Raw genomic sequence first — 18586 nt, forward strand, 5'->3', positions numbered from 1 at the left:
GCACTATCCTACAGCTAAAGCTTCCAGAAATGTTTGACCATACACTGAAAGCATTAACATAACAGCACCACTAACCAAATAGCCATAGTAAATTATGTTATACCGTGTTGTTAGCAACCCAAATTTACTTTTAAGTATGGAGTATGTAACTTCACTAATACTGACCTAACAGAGCCGCTGTAATTAAGGTTCTAGGTTTTACAAAACGGAAAGTATGTTAAGTCATTGCATAGCCCATTACAAGCAAAAAGAAAGCAGACAAGCACATGTTGAAAGACTAACTACTGTGATAGAAGCTGCTGTGCATTTGCTTCTTTTGTCAGTCTTATGTTCCATACAGAACATACTTGTATACACTGCAGCTGCTGGTCGGTTGGGAGAGGTAACGAAAATGGTATTTAATACATATGTGCTCATAGCTAAATCAAGTAGAGTCAACAAAAGCCCACATATCAGACACTGATTCTCCAGTGCAAGTATTGGGACTCAGCTCTAGTAAGAGCTCGTTAAGAGCTCATTACGCCAAGAGGCTATGTCCTCCTGGGGAGATTGATGCCATTATCAAATAATAGTTTAATTACCAAGAATGTAGGCTCCTTATAAAGCAGGCTAGGTCCTGTCTTGTGTGCCTTGTCTGTTTGTTTGTTTGTCTATTTATTTTGTTTTCTCTCCCTATCCTGTCTTGTTCTTCCACATTCCTTTGTGTCATGGCATGTATGTAGCAAAGAGGTCCCTACCCGATTCTTGCATCTTGATATTGAATTTTATATCCTCCTGAACTGTAAGCAAAATTATATTCTTTTTTAATTACACATTCACATTGCTATGCTTTAACATGTAATGTTTGAACATATTATGGCAGAAGAAAATTTTCTAAGAGAGTCACCATACCCTCCAAACAAAAGGCTCTTCTAGGTAAAGATTCCCAAATTAAATGAGTGAAAGGTATGGAAATAAAGGAAGACAGAGCCCTGTGGCCATTATTAAAAATCTGTTTAGCTTGATCAGAGATTTTTAAATGTATAAAAGGAAATTTTCAACTGACAAAGAAGTGTAAGGGGGAAACGGGATTTATTATCATAATATGGCTTTGATGGACTTGGAATAATGCCCTTGAAAATATTGAGGTGTTAGTCTCTTAACCCATGGCTATTTTAAGTAGAATACTGTGGGATTCTACCAGATAAGGTTGAAGTCCGACTTCTCCAGATAGCCATTTTGTGCTCAGTTTATAAAGGTCGACTCTCTTTTCTCAGTGGGGTTCCCACTCCACCTGATCTGGTAACCCGAGTTCTTGTAAGGAGTGTCACATAGCCTTAAAGGAAAATTACAGGCCCAATCTATTCCTGATAAGGAACCTGTTCAACATTCACAGGGAATTCATGGAAGTATCCTACCCTATAGTGAGGAGATCCTAACCTCTAGCAAATGACTTCTAATCAAACCTAGACATTATCCCCTCACCCACAGGATAATGTTCTTCTTCTTGGGACAGGGCTCCATGTTACTGCTTGTAAATCTATTGTGTGTAGATTAAGTATTCAGGCACCCTTAGCCCTAGCAAATCCAACACACTCTCCCTCAAAGCCCTCCTGACTGCCCAAGGCTTATAAATAACAACAGGCTGATGTGCTCGGGCGCTCCCTCTATTGCTAACCATTCCCCCACTGTGACCATCTGAGACTCAATTTATTCACAGGGAAACCATCACTGAGTGCCCAGGGTTTGACTGCTAATGAAGGTGGTCAATTCAGCTATGGCAGAGCTGCCTTGGCAGCTGCTTCAACACTGCTGGCTCGGTGCTGCCCCCAGTGAAGCACTGCAGAGCTTGCTTCTCACTGGGCCTGCTTGCCAGCTGTGTTGGACATCAGCTTGCTCCGTCTGCCTGCCGTGCTTAGCACGGCAGCTCAAACAAGGAGCTGTGCCACTTTTGGTACTATCACAGGCTTAGGGATCTCCAGATCCTCCCTTGTCTTCTGATACTAGCAATCTTATTCTAAAAGAGATAAACTGTAACACCCTATAGAAAACTCATTCTCCAGCTCCCTCAATGAAACCAGGAACCTGGCCAAGCTCCCAGGTGACAGGCCTCACCCTGAGCACTCTATCCAGTCCCTGAGCAAGAAATGGGACCTTGGGACCTTTGACCTCGAGGTCTGTCATTCTCATATTCTGAAACACACAACACCTGGACCAGCCCATGGGACAAAAAACCTGGACAGACCCACAGGTCTTAGGACCCAAGGCGGCCCACCTGATGCTGAAAGGCAGAATACCAAGGAACTTTGTAATTGTAATCATACTTATATTTAAATAGGGACAGTGTTCCAGTTAATCTAGGTTTATCTTTGCCATTTGTCTTTTAATTGAACCTAGGAAAATATAGAGCTACAATACTACATTTTTTGTCATTTTCAACAACTACTAGTTATGTCCCATGTGACAGGTGTCATCCTTTCATCCTTACTTCCAAGACCTTGGGACCTTGGATCTCAATGTCTGTCATTCTTGTCTGGAAGCAAGCACCACCTGGACCAGCCTGGAAGTGTCCAGCTGGGTTGTGCCTCCTTCATTCTGCAGACAATGGGCATAACCATCCCTTTAATAAGGTAGACATTGCCATGTTTTATACAACTTGCAAAAACCATTACTTAAATGTTTCTGTGTTTAAAAAGCAGTTAACTAAGTATTACAGTATTGCTAATAAGAATATGTCCCATTTAAAAATGAGATGAGCTTGGTTCTGTTCTTAATTTCCTCCACAGAGAAGGAAAGGGATTTATTTTGTTTTGCATGCAGGTTGCACTTTAGTTACACGGAAGCACATAATCTGAAAATTATTTCTTTTCTCCCAGAATACAAGTCGCATACTTTTAAACTGAATAGAAAATAAAAATTCTATCAGAAGAGTGAGATAAATAAAATTAGAGACAATAGCCAGGGAAATAAAAAATGATTTTTTTCATATTGTAAAGAAACACAAAGTATAGCACTTTAAATGAGAAAATACAGGGGTTTCTAAAACCAGTTTAACACCAGAAAATAAGAATCAGAACTGTTTGCTTGGACACTGTTATGACAATGGTCATCAGTCTTACTCCTTGCTCAAACTTTAAATAAGAAATAATCAGAACTCTAGAAGAGAAACCTTTAGTCCCACACTTTATAAAAATTCAATATTACAGCTTTTCCAACCTATGGGAGAAATAGACTCTTTTTTTCATTTTATCTTAACCTTATTTATTGCATAGTTGAGCAATATGCACTAGGGAAAACAATAACAACAGCAACAAAACAAATACAATGCAGTGAAAAGGATAAATGCTCGGGAATCACAGAAGCATGCTGGGAAGTTTTCTGAATGGGAAAGGGAGGGTGTTTCATTGCCTCCAAGTAAAATACACAATCAAAATTGGAAAAATCACATGCTTGCTACAGTATCTTGAAGGTACTGTCTATAAGGGATCTCTGTTAAAGCACAGTTTATTGCTTAAGCATAGAATTATAAGAAAATAAAGTTGGGATGACTTAAAAGCTCGTCTCATCTATATGCTTATTTGTAGTCTCCATAAGATGTCTCATCATGACTACTGATGCAATTAGTTCTTAGCAAATAGTCTTTGTATGTTTCCCAGGTTCCCTCTACTTTTTGGCTGAGCCTTGTGAATAGTTCTAATGGCTAGGCTGTCAATGACCGTGGCCTCTTGCTCCCTGGTTGAGTTCCTAAATTCTAATATGGCTTTCATTTCTTCTCTTCTTAGTATTCTGGAAGAGAGGCTCCTCAAGCAATCTCACCCCTTGAATGAGGAGACTGCCATTTCTTCACAACCTGCACTGGAAAAGAGTAATAGACAACCAGAAAAAGGTTAATGAACATTTGAGGTTCTGTCACTTGTGTTCTGTGGCAGTTAACTGTTTAACCTAAAACACATAGCGTGAAATGTGCACCAGATCTAACGTCATGTGAGATATATGACATTGGCCTATTGGTATAAGGCAAAATAATCATGTCAGAGGCAGAGAAGATAAAGACACAGTGACAAACATGAATATGCAATATATTTTCTAAGGTTGACAAAGTCGAAAAATGTGTTTCCATGCTTGTAGTTTCAGGGAAGAAATCTCTGTATTTTCTACTGGATGTGTCTGGTAATGTTTTCTGAGGCTATAATTAGTAAAGGAAGAACTAGACAGCTTGTAAACAGAGCTTTAGGCTGTGCATGATTGAAAAAAAATTACAGTTTTAATAGTCTAAATGCTAGATATTAGTTTAAAGTTGTTTCTGAGATTCAAAAGCAAATACAGATGACCTACTGAATTAATGAAATTAGCAGAGATCAGATGGAGGCACAACTAACACATCTTGTCAGGAAGACCCTGTAGCCCAGCACCACATAGTCAAAGAAGATATTTTAAGAATTTCAGGGTGGTAGGGGTCAGTGATCTGTGTGTTAGAGAGTAAGCTGTGGCCCTGAGACAGATGTTTATATCCACTAAATATGAAAAGACTTTAAAATTATCTACTACTGTCAAGGTCTAGTGTCATAGATAAAATTTGTAGGTAACATGAAGAAAGAGTAACAAAACACAAGTTATTTCAAAATAATTTACAATAATTAGCCCAATATATAAGTCAGCAATATTTATTCCTTCAACAACAACAAAAAGTCATTCATCAGTGTCTCCTAGGAGCTCTAGCAGAAACTGAGATTAATTGATGGACAGCAACAAAATGATCTATTTAGAGTAGAAGCCACAAATTAGAACCACTAGTTATTTTATCAATGTCTTCCTGGTTACAGGGACCTCCATGTTCCAGGGAAGGAACTAATTCCACAAGCCATGACCACCAAAGCACAAAGCATGCTGGGGGCAAACACTGGTGGACACCCTCACTTTGTACCCTAAACTACTGCGATTCTCATTTTCTCAAATATAGCATCCTTGTTCTTGCTCAGGGCCTTCAGTTTTTTTACAGCATCCACATGGCAATCTTTCATGTAAATCTAGCTGATGTGACAAATAAAAACCTCATATACACTTCCAAACTTTCAATACAAATACCCATGAAGTAAACAGAAAAGTTATCTGACTTCCGTTGTCTTACTCAATGTTCTATTACTGTGAAGAGATACCATGACCACAGCAACACATATCAAAGAAAGCATTTAATTGGATCTTGTTTACAGTTTCAGTTTAGTTCATTATCATCGTGATGGGGAGCACAGTGGCAATCAGGCAGACATGTACTAGAGATTGAGCTGAGAGTTTTACATTCAGAGCCAAAGCCAGCAGGAAAAATCAGACTCTGGGCCTGGCTTGGGGTTTTGAAACCTCAAACCCCACCAGCAGTGACACACTTCTTCTCAGACCACACCTCCTCCAACAAGGCCAACCCCCTAATTCTTTTCAATTCTGGTATTTCCCAAGTGAGAGGGATCCACATTGTGTGGAGCACAGGGGGTGGAGGAGTCTGGCCTCTGGCCACCCAGCTAATCCACAGAAAAGTCCCTGGGTCCTGGCAAGTGTGTGTGTGCACTCTCCAAAGGCCAGCCACTTGATTGTCTGCCATACACTGTATTCTGTGCATCAGGCTGAACTGTAGCCCCCAAAGCACCAGTGTTTGGGTCTTCTAGGCCAGCGGAGACCTCACAGTCTGGAACAAGGGTGAATCTGACCTTGGGTCACCCAGCCCATACTTGGAAAGTTCACAGCTCGCTGCAGGCTTGTGCTCACTCTCCAAAGTCTAGCTACTTGCCTGCCAGCTGAGCACAGCACCTGTGCTCTGTGACTTGGACTGAACTGTGGCTCATAAAACACTAGTGTCTGTATCTCTCAGCCAAGGGGAGACACCCCAATGGGGAGCACATTTGGGTCTGACCTTAGGTCACCTACCTGATCCACCAGAAGGGTTCCCCTGATCCCTGCAAGCCTATAGCCACTTACATATGAGCATCTCTCAACAGCCAGTGAAGGACACTAGAAACTACCACCCAATGACAGAGACAACCAGATGTCCAGAGGCCAGTGTAAAAACAACAACAACAACAACAAAAGCCAAAGTAATATGGCATCTCCAGAACCCAGTTATCCCAATGCAATCAGCCCTGAAATTTCTAACACAATTGAAACACAAGACAACAACCTCAAATCTTTCCTTATGAAAAATATAATGGGGGAAACGAATAAAATCCACAAAGAAATACAAGAAGACATAGCCAAACAGATTGAGGCCCTTAAAGAGACCATGACAGAGGCCTATAGAGAGGCAATAAATAAATCACTGGAAGAAATTCAGGAAAATGCAAACCATCAGGTGAGGGAAACCATGAACAGTCCAAGACGTGAAGACGAAAATGGAAACAATAAGAAAAGCACAAACTGGGAAAGTTAGGAAAGAGAGAACATAGAGATGAAAACAGGAACTACAGAGATAAGCATCATCAACAGAATATAAGAGGAAGAAAGGATCTCAGATGTATAAGACACAATGGAAGAATTTGATGCAGTTGTCAAAGAAAATGTTAAATCTAAAAATTCCTGACACAAAACATCCAAGAAATCAAGGACACCATGAAAGAGGAAAGATAAGGATAATAGGAATTGAGGAAAGAGAGGACACCTGCTCCAAGGCCTGGAAAATATTTCCAACAAAATCATAGGAGACAATTTCCCCAATTTAAAGAAAATGAAACCTATAAACATACAAGTAGCCTATACAACACTAAATATAGTAGACCAGAAAAGAAAATCCTCCCATCACATAAAAACCAAAACACTAAGTGTACAGAGCAAAGAAAAATATTAAAATTGGGAAGGGAAAAAGGCCAACTAACATACAGTATCAAAACTATCAGAATCATACACAACTTTTCAGCAGAGACCATAAAAGCCAGAAGGGCCTGAGCAGATATCTTGCAAACTCTAAGAGACCAAAGAAGCCAGTTCAGACTGCTATAACGAGCAAAACTTTCAATAACCATAGATGGAGAAAACAAGACATTTCATGAAAGAAACAAATTTAAACAGTACTGATTCACAAACCCAGCCCTACAGAAGATACTAGAAGGAAAACTCCAACCCAAGGAGGCTAGTTACAGTCAGGAAACCACAGGAAATAGATGACTTCACTTTAGCAAAACAAAAAATTAGACAGGCACATAAACATATGGCCACAACCAACATAAAAATAAAAGGACCTAACATTAACTCGTCATTGATCTCTCCCAACATCAATGGTGTCAACTCTACAATAAAATGACACACGCTAACTGAGTGGATGCATAAACAGGATCTAACATTCTGCTTCATAAAAGATAGACATTACATGAGAGTAAATGGCTAGAAGAAGGCCTTCCAAGCAAATGAACACAAGAAGCAAGCTGGAGTAGCCATTTTGATATCTAATATAATAGCCTTTCAGTCAAAATTGATCAAAAGAAATGAGGAAGGACACTGCATACTCATTAAAAAACAAAACAAAACAACAGCAGCAAAACCAAAAAACTCAACCGTGATGACATCTCAACTCTATGCCCCATTTATAAGGGCACCCAAATTTGTAAAAGAAACATTAATAAATCTTAAACCACACATCAATCCCCACACATTAATAGTAGGAGACTTTAACACCCCTCTCTCACCAAAGGATAGGTCAAGGAAATAGAACCTAAACCAAGAAATAATGACACTAACAAATGTCATGAATCAAGTGGTTATAACAGATATCTACAGAACTTATCATCCAAACATAAAAGATTATACTTTCTTCTTAGAACTCCAAAATTGACCATGTAGAATGTCAGAAAGAAAGCCTTGACAGATATAAGAAGATTGAAATAATACTTTTTTTTTTTTGTATCAGACTATCATGGAATAAAGCTGCACCTCAACAACATCAGAAATAACGAAAAGCAGACACACACATGGAAAACGAACAACTCTCTACTCAATAACAACTGGATCAGGCAAGAAAGAAATTAGGGACTTCCAAAAATTCAATGAAAATGACGATACAACATACTCAAGTTTATGAAAACAGTGCTAAGAGGAAAGTTCATAGCACTAACTGCCTTCATAAAAAGATTGGAAACATCTTGTACAAGCAACTTAAGGACACATCTGAAGATACTAAAAAAAAGAAGCAGAAACACACAAGAGGAGTAGACAGCTGGAAATAATCAAAGTCAGGTCTGACATCAATAAACTAGAAGCTAAGAAAACAATTCAAAGAATCAATAAAACCCAGAGTTGGCTCTTTCATAAAATCAATAAGATAGACAAACCATTACTCAAACTAACTACAAGGCAAATAGACACTATTCAAATCAACAAAATCAGAAGCAAAAAGGGAGATACATCAACAGAGGAAATCCAAAGAAGTAGTAGGTCTTACTTCAAAAGCCTATGTGCCACAAAATTTGAAAATCTAAAGGAAATGCACAATTTTCTTGATAGATTTCACTTACCAAAGTTGAATAAAGATCAGATAAATGAATTAAATAGTTTCTTATCTCCTAAGGAAATAGAAGCAGTCATCAAAAGTCTCCCAACAAAAAATTCCCAGGGTCAGATGGATTCAGTGCATAATTCTACAAGACCTTCAAAGCAGAGCTAATAACAATACTTTATGAACTACTCCACAAAGTAGAAATTGAGGAACATTATCAAACTCATTCTATGAGGCCACAGTCACCTTAATACCTAAACCAAAAAAGACCCAACAAGGAAAACAATTTCAAACCAATTTCTCTTATGAACATTGATGTGAAAATACACAATAAAATACTCACAAACCAACTCCAAGAACATATTAAAAATCCAAGTAGGCTTCAGCCCAGGCCTGCAGGGATAGTTAAATATATAGAAATCCATCAATGCAATCTACCAGATAAACAGCTGAAAGAAAAAATGCATAATCATCTCCTTAGAGCATGAAAAAGCATTTGACAAAATCCAACACTTAATCATGTTTAAATCTTGGAGAGATCAGGGACACAAGGCACCTACCGAAACATAATAAAAGCTATATATATAGCAAACAGATAGCCAACATCAAATTAAATGGACAAAAACTCAAAGAAGTTCCACTAAAATCAGGGACTAGACAAGGCTGCCCACTCTCCGTTTCTCTACAATATACTACTTGAAGGTCTAGTTAAAGCAAAAAGACAACAAAAGGAGACCAAGGAGATCCTCATCCGAAAGGAATATGTCATAATATCACTATTCATAGATGATATGTTAGTATACATGAATGAACCCCAAAATACCACCATAGAACTCCTATACCTGATAAACACTTTCAGCAAAGTGGCTGGATACAATATTAACTCAAAAAATCCATAGCCTTCCTGTATACAAACAGGCTGAGCAAGAAATTAGGGAAACTATACACTTCACAATAGTCACAAATAATATAAATAATATCTTGCTGTAACTCTAACCAATCAAGTGAAAGACTTGTATGAAAAAAGACAGACAAAATCAAAAACAAAAAACTTGAAGTCTCTGAAGAAAGAAATTAAAGATATCAAAAGATGGGAAAATCTCACATGTCCTTGGATCACTAGGATTAACACATTAAAAATGGCCATCTTATCAAAAGCAATCTGTAGACTCAATGAAATACCTATTAAAATACATACATAATTATTTATAAACCTTGAAAGATCAATTCTCAACTTCCTTTTGGAAAACAAAAAATTCAGAATAGCTAAAACGATTCTGTACAATAAAACATCTTCCAGAAGAATCTCCAGCCCAGATCTCAAGCTGTACTATAGAACAACAATTTAAAAAAAATACATGGTACTGGCATAGAAATAGGATGGTAGATCAATGAAATCAAATTGAAGGCCCCGAAATAAACACTTGATTTTTTGAGAAAGAAGCCAAAGCCATACAATTGAAAAAGATAGAATTTTCAACAAAAGGTGTTGGTTTAACTGGATATCTACATGTAGAAAAATGCAAATAGATCCAAATTATTCACTCTGCAAAAAACTAAATTCCAAATGGATTAAAGACTGCCACATAAAACCAGATATACTAAATATTTTAGAAGAAAAAGTGGAGAAGAGCCTTGAACTCAATGGCACAGAAGGCCACTTACTGAACAGAACACCAACAGCTCAGGCTCTAAGATCAAAAATTAATAAATGGGACCTCATGAAACTGAAAAACTTCTGTAAGTCAAAGGACACTATCAACAGAGCAAAATGGTAGCATACAGACTGGGAGAAGATCTTTACCAACCCTACATCCAACAAAGGGCTAATATCCAAAATATATAAAGATCTCAAGAAATTAAACATCACCAAACCAAATTATCTAATTAAAACTGGGGTACAGAGCTAAACAGAGAATTCCCAACAGAGGAATAGTGAATGTCTAACAAACACTTAAAGAAATGCTCAGTGTCATCAGTCATCAGGGAAATGTAAACCAAAATGAAACTGAGATTATATCTTATACCTACCAGAATGGCTAAGATAAAAAATTCAAGTGACAGCCTGTGGGGAAACAATCTAGATGTCCCTCAACCAAAAAATGGATGAAGAAACTGTGATACATTTACACAGTGGAATACTACTCAGCTATTAAATACAAGGAAACATTGAAGTTTGCAGGCAAATGGATGGAACTAGGAAATATCTTCTTGAGTGAGGTAACCCAGAGCCATAAAGACAGGCATGGTATATATTCGCTTATAAGTAGATATTAGCCCAACATAGATGTCCTCTAAGATACTCTACCAAGTGGGGGATCTGGACAAATGCTGGGACTTGAAGTTGAACTCTCAGCAGTATGCTGAGAGTGGTATGGAAGAGTAGCCGTGTGGAAGGACCCAGAGGGTTCATGAGCCCCCTGGGAGACAATCAAGGGTGGAGGATCTGGACCCAAGGGGACCTGAGCAAACTGATGCACTCACTGAGCACAAAGCATGGAGAGAACCTAGACACCCCCTGTTCAGATATAGCCAATGGACAGCTCTTCCTCCAAGGCTGAGGGGAGTGGTGAGTGGGGACTGCTTCTGACATGAACTCCAGTGTTTGAGATTTGATCACTTCCCCTTGGTAGGGTGGCCCTGTGGGCACACAGAGGAAGGGGATGCAGACTATCCAGTTGAGACCTCATAGGCTGTTGGTGAGGAGAGCCTCCCTGTCAGAGGTCTAGGGGAAGGGAAGAGAGCAGAAGAGGGAAGGAGGGTAGGAGCAGGAAGATACAGAAAAGGGATAACCATCAAGATTAAGATGTATAATTTATAAATTGTAATAAATAAAAAAATCTAAAAACATTATTAATCAAATAGGAGATTGTAGAATGCACACAAATTTTTGATGCTAAATAAACCATCAGACAAATTGCTGTTTCTGTAGTATTGCCTAGCTTTCAAAGAAAAATTACTAAAAATAATAAATTATTTAAATGATAAGAACAGTTAAAGTAATCATAACAAATAACATATTTGGATTTTTGTCTAGAAAATACAGTCATATACGTGTGTCTGGTATATACATCACATGTGTGATGAATATATTTCTATTTGAACAATTGCGTCTTTCAGTTAAGATCAATATTAAGTATATGGAGACATAAGCAATGCCATCATGCTTCAAAACTGCAGCAAAGAACAACCACACGGTATCATTAGCATGTAACTTCCCTCACTGTGACTAAATAATTACCAAAAATTTCAAGCTAGTTAGGTGCATGACTTCTAATGATTATTGTCAAGGCTGTATGTGTGGTGCCCGGTAACTTACTGATGGTTTGAAGTCCCCATAGAATTGTCAGTTCTCGAGAGCCACTGACAGCTTCAAGCTATGTGGCCTGAGACATCTGCATGACTTTGGTCACAGTCCTGGAGAATGTGGGAACAAGAACAAAGCCTAAAGTATCTACAAATGACGCCAGGCCCGAGGGAGTCCCATCTCTTCACCTGCTCCACGCTTTCATCTTTTCCTGCCGTCACCAGACCAGAGTTTGTAATGAAATATTTCTATTTCTATTTCTCCTGTGGCCAAGCAAAAATTCAAAATGGCTGCTTAATAAAATCAGGAAAACACATCAGCTCATAATAAGAAAAACTTTCAGACAGGGTAAAACGTCTGAAAATATGAATGTGCTTGAATATTTCACATGTCCACTTGGCTACAAGAGAGACACTTCAATGTTTCATTTAATGCATTATTCACTTCGCAATTTACGGCTTCTGATATAATTTGTGTTTTTAACAAAAGTATTACTTTCTAAATTTTATTTATTTATTTATTTATTTTTAATTTTTTTGCTGTTTTTTGAGACAGGCTTTCTCTGTGTGGCCTTGGCTGTCCTAGACTCACTTTGTAGACTAGGTTGGCCTCAAACTCACAGGGATCCACCTGCCTCTGCCTCCCAAGTGGTGGGATTAAAGGCGTGCGACACCATGCCCAGCTTTACTTTTCAAATTTTATTTATTTACTTTCTCTAGGAATTTTTATCTAACTACCTGAACAAGACAACACCTGCTGTTCTTTGTATGATAACAATATTCACTAAGCCCATTTCTCCTCAATCTTTGTACTAAAGTTCTCATGTCTTTCATTAGCGACAATGGTCACTTGTGAACTCAGGGGGCGTGCTTATCGCTTCTGTAGTGGCCAGCTAAGGAAGGTAGGTGCCTTCCTCACAAGGAATATCACGTCGTTATACACTTTACTCCCTTACCACAACTAATATTTTCTTTCACAATCAAATCCTCCACAGAACCCTCTTCATTTTCTAAATTGTTTTTACACTGCTTATTTTTTCCTTAGAAAATCACTGTGTGATCCTCTCCTTAAACCAAATTATGGTCATCATTTCCCTACATTCTGTCTATTCCGTAAGTCCCAGGAGCCAAACAGTATAGATTGTGCTAGGAATTGGAGGAGGCTTTACCCTTAAAATTTTGGTGTCTGTTCATAAATAATTTGAAAACTAGACAGACATAATTTTAAAATAAATTATTATAAGCCGACACAGTCAGTGCTATAAAATGGGCAGGAATTGGGTTATTTAGTAGCATATGTTTCATTCTTGGCACTGGCTAGTTGAAGAGGATTCAAAGAAAATGAGATTGAGTTTAATTTATTGGAAGATCCAGGCAGAAAATAAGACAGAAAGCAAATCATAACATGTGAGTAGACATGAAGTCAAGACATGAACTGAGCACATATAGTGAACAAAGACCAACTTAATGTGTTCTGAAGCACCATGTACATACTATAAAGGAAAAAGAGACCTGGAAAAGTAGAGAAACAACAGACATGTAGGTAATTTTAAGAGTTGCGAACCTTCCCCAAATATAAGTATAAAAACAACCTTTAAACATAAGTATGATATAATCAAATCTAGTATTAGAAATGCCATGCCAGTTAGGAGGAAAAATTGATTTTAAAGTGAAGAAATTTTAAATAAGGCAACAAGCATATTCAAATTTTATGAAGGGTATCAGTCTTCAAACTAGGCTAGGTTATAATTCTGTGTCTATTTCACATATTTTGCAAGTTCAAGTATACGTTCTTAAAATAATGTTGTTGGTAGAAATTGAAATTGTTTTTTATATATTAGAAAATTTTTTGGAAGTAGAGAAAATTTTGACTAATATCAAACCAAATGCAGTGAGGAGGCAGTATGACAAAGGTATTAATAATAATTTCATTTTGTTCTAGAGGACACTGAGAGGACTTCTCCAGGCTCAGATGATGTTCATGGTATGTAGAGAACTCATGGGCATACCTAGCAGGTGAATAGATCTCTAACTGAAAAATAAAGAGATATTAGATTAGAAGCTGTCCTTCTGTAACTGGTCATTGAAACTATGAGAGTAGAAAGCATGATACAAAATCTATCTGGAAAAATAAAAAGATAAGAAACAAATACAGGACTTTAGCCATCTATGAGCATGCCAGGAGTGTCCAAAGGAAGAAAACATAAAAGAACCTGTGAATAGTAATTAAAAATACAGAAACAAAAACATCAACTGGGAACAAAAGCCATGAAAGAATCACTGACTACTGTCTAAAATAGATCCATTAAATCTGAAAAAAGAAAATGAGTAAAACTTACACCAGTTGTCAGAAAAGACATTCACAGCAGATTAGTCCCCACAACACAGAATATCAAGGCATGAGGAACAGGCTTTGAGATTAAGAATCATGATGAAAAGAGAGATTTGTAAGGGCAATTATATATCAATTATTTTTAATGGCCTTGAAACAGGGCTAGAGACCTACAACAGGGTAGTCTCCTAGGAGGATATGGGGCGACTCTAGCTGAGACCCTTAGTAGCAGAGGTCATGGAGACTGAAGAGACAGTCCTCTAGACAGGACTCCTAGTGGAAGGAGAGGGACACCAACCCACCCACAAAAACATGGACACAAAATTTACCCTTCCTACAAGATGTGCAGGGATAAAGAAAGAGCAGAGATTGAGGGAATGCCCAACAAATGCCTGGACACTACATGCAAGAGAGCCTACCCCTGTCACTATCAATGACACTCAGCTATGTTTGCCCACAGGAGCCTAGTATAGCTGTCCTCTGAGAGGCTCCACCCAGCAATGGTTTGAAACATATGCTGAGACTCAAAGTGAATTATTTGGTAGAACACAGGGAATCTTGTGGAAGAGTTGGGGGATAGATAGAAGGATCCAGAGGGAACAGGAGTTCCATAAGAAGAGCAACAGAGCCAACTAACAAAGGTCCAAGGGGGCTTGTGGAGACTGGAACACCAACCAAAACCATGCATGGACTGGACCTAGGCCCCCTAAATATATGTACTGCATGGGAAACTTATGTGGGTCCCCTAATAAAGAGAGTGGGGACAGTGTCTCACAAAGACTCTGTTGCATCCGTTTCTATTACTTCCCCCTAATGGGGCTGCCTTGCCAGGCCATGGTGGAAGAGAATTCACTAAGTCATGATCTGACATAATAGGCTGGGATGGGTAGGTAGAGGGAAGCTCCTCTTTTCTGAGGGGAAAGGAAATAGGGGAAGAGGGATGGAGAGTTGGACAGGGATGAGAGGAGGGAGGGGCTACTATTGGGATGTAAAGAGAATAGATAGATAGATAGATAGATAGATAGATAGATAGATAGATAGATAGACAGATTTAAAAATAAAATAAAATACAGAAGATAATGAATAAAATCCTTGTGAACATTCCAGGAACTGAGATATTGGTATATTACGAGTTGGCACTACTCCTATAACTCATTGCAAACATGGTACCATATGACAGAAAAATATCTGGAAGTCCAAGCTTGAAACAGATTTTATGGAGCTGAAATTTAGCTGCCAGCGAGGCTATATTTTTTTTCTGGGGACTATGAATCAATCTTGTGTCATTCCTCTTTTGCATTCATTCAGTTATGTATGCCTGTAACGGCATGCAAGTGAGTAGAGAACAAAGAACAACTTGTGGGAATTGGTTCTTTCCTGAGCTCCTGGGACGGACCACAGGTCACCAGGCTTTGAGGCAAGTCACTTTACCTGCTCAGTCATCTCAATGATTTTAGTTTTTGTGACTTTAGAGGTTTGTCAACGCCACTTGCGTTGTTTGTGGCCTTCTCTTTCATCTTTCATCTTTCATCTTCCTCCTCAATGTACATCTTCAAGTTTTCCACTAATTCTCTACCTTCCTTTCATTCTGTTTCATTGTCACATCCCTTTCTATGACCTCCTAATTCTTCATGTTTATAGATCTTTGTGATTAAATTTGTACTACCAAAAATACTCAAGAAGAATATTCCCATCTCAAATCTTTCATGTAAGCAAAAGCATTCACAACCTTTTTTTTCTCCCTCTTTTTTTTTATTAATTTATTCATATTACATCTCAATTGTTAGCCCATCCCTTGCATCCTCCCATTCACCCCTCCCTCCCACTTCCCCCCTACTCCCCTCCCCTATGTCTGTGACTGAGGGGGACCTCCTCCCCCTGTATAGCATTCACAACCTTTAAGATATAAAGTTCAGAACTGGGGAAATGGCCGTCAGTAAAGTGATTGTTGTGCAAACATGAAGACTTAAGTTCAGATCTCTAGCATACACATAAAAGCCAATGCACATCTATAACCTTGTCACGGTGGAAAGTTGAGAGAGATAAACCTCTCGTGATTGATTGCCAGCCACATTCCATGAAAGAGCCTGAGTCAACAAAATAACATAGACAGTGATAAAACAAGACACTCTACATCCATCTTTGCTTTTATACTCACATAGAAAACACACTAGGCATGCATACATATGAACAGGTACACTCAGCACACACACATACACACACACATACACACACACAAATACACATACACACACACACACATACACACACACATACACACACATACACACACACACATACACACACACATACACACAAAGAATTCAGCATCTTTCTCAAACCTTTATTCCATCACACTGTACAAAGATGGAAAGATAAACTTAGAAAAATGCAGTGTCTTAGTCATTTTTCTGTTGCTGTGAATAAAAATCCATGGTCAAGATAGCTTAAAATAAAACCTCTAATATGCTGTTCATAATTTCAGATGGTTAGAGTCCATGACCAACACTGTTGGGAGCATGACACTGGAACTATAGCTCAGGTCTTACATCTTGAAACAACAAGAGGCAAAGAGAATAAAGCGGGGATTGTGTGAGCTTTTGGAAATTCAAAGCCACCCCAAGTGACACACCTCATCCAACAATGCCATACCCCATAATCTTTTCCAAACACTTTCACCAACTTGCGACCAAGTCATTCAAAGCACCACAGGCAGATAAATCTTGCATCCTTCTTCTGTCTATAAGCAAAGTCAGGATGCCACATCTAAGCAGAAAAACTCCACTGTTTTCTGTTTGTTTGTTTGGTTTTGTTTTGTATCATTGAGATAGTGTTCTTCTCTAGGAGGACAGTGCTGGTCTATTGCAAAGATCCTGATGACTGATGGATGAGGAGAGCACAGCCCATCTGAAGGTGGGGACAGAATTCAGGAAAGGTAGAAAGCATAAGGTCTTCGTGAAGTTTCGTGGCTTAGCATGGAGATTCATGCAGAAACACTTGGGTAACTGGGAACAGAGATAAAGTAAATGGATTTGGAATGAAGACTCATCTAGGCTGTGCTAGGATGTGCAAGACCCCAAGTTTAATCCCCAAGAAGGAAAAATAAAAATGAATCAAAGGAAATAAACAGATGGATTATTGAATAGGAGATGTCTAAAGGCAGTGAAAGGGAATTTGAGCAAAGACCCTGGTCAATATGTGTATCACTGAAACAAGCGGTCTTAGCATTTGACTGGGTGATATCTACTCTGAAATTTTGTAAGGTACAAGCATACAGGGGTTCACGCCCATACCCTAACATGCTGTATGCTAAGATAAGAGAGTTATGAGTTTGAGGCCAAAGTGGGACACATAATTGTCCCAAAATCCTTCAAAATTAAATTTTAGATGATGTAGAAGATGAGAGACGGACAAAGGGAACAAGTGAAGAAACGGGGCCATAGAATCAACAAATGAATTTGTCAGTTACAGAGTTATTGTGAAACTACCCTTACTCATGCAAATCAAAATCCAGCTGGTAACCAGAGCAACGTGATGGAGTCCAAATTCATTTAAAAGGGGGACTAGAATGGTGTTTAAGTCTATCTTCATTCATTTAATGCTTGTACTTGCTTAACAATTTTTTCAGATGTTTCTGTTAGGTAGTTTAGTATTAGTAAATGTTCACTTAAATTTAAAGCTAATCATCAAATTGAAAGGCTTTCCTGTTGTTATAAATCACACACACACACGCGCACGCATGCACACACACACACACTTCATAATTATTTGGTAATTACTTTGTCATCACACACCTGATTTGAAGAATTTAATTACACCTGAGGCATAATCTGCTCCTGTCAGGTTAACACTGGATTTCGATCCTCATTTTATCAATCAAAACTCACTAATGTATAAAGCCAGTTTTACTGGTAGATCAAAGCTTGTCAGTCAATACTCTGGAAAGCTACACTAATAGCACTTTTCACAATTTATTTTTGAATGCTGATAACAGAATTTTGTTTCATAATCCTTTATCAAATGTGAAATATTCTTGTAGCGATTTCTTAAGCTAGGACATTTTTGTTTAAATATTTCATTTGTTTTAGTCTTAGCTTCATATACACAAAACCCCTCACAGTTGATATAGGGATTTATTTTTAAAGTCACCTAGGCCATCAGATGTCTCATGAGAAACTTTCTAAACTAAACAAGAGAAAAAAAAAAACACTAAATATTTGAGAGAGAGAGATACCAAGAGTTGAAGTGTTTTGTCAGCTATTACAATGGCTACACCATCTGCTTCTTAGGCTTATGTGTTAGGAATATCTTTTCTCATTCTTTTACCATTGAGGTGTTATCTAATTTTAATGTTAAGATGTGCTTCTTTGATGTGTCAGGAAGATGGATTTCTGTTTTGTTTTGTTTGTTTGTTTGTTTGTTTGTTGTTTTGCTTGCATCCATTCTGTTAGACTGTGCTTTCTTTATTAGAGAATTGAGGAATGCTGTGGGTTATCAAC

Source organism: Acomys russatus, chromosome 32 (assembly GCF_903995435.1).
Source record: "Acomys russatus chromosome 32, mAcoRus1.1, whole genome shotgun sequence".
NCBI lineage: Eukaryota > Metazoa > Chordata > Mammalia > Rodentia > Muridae > Acomys > Acomys russatus.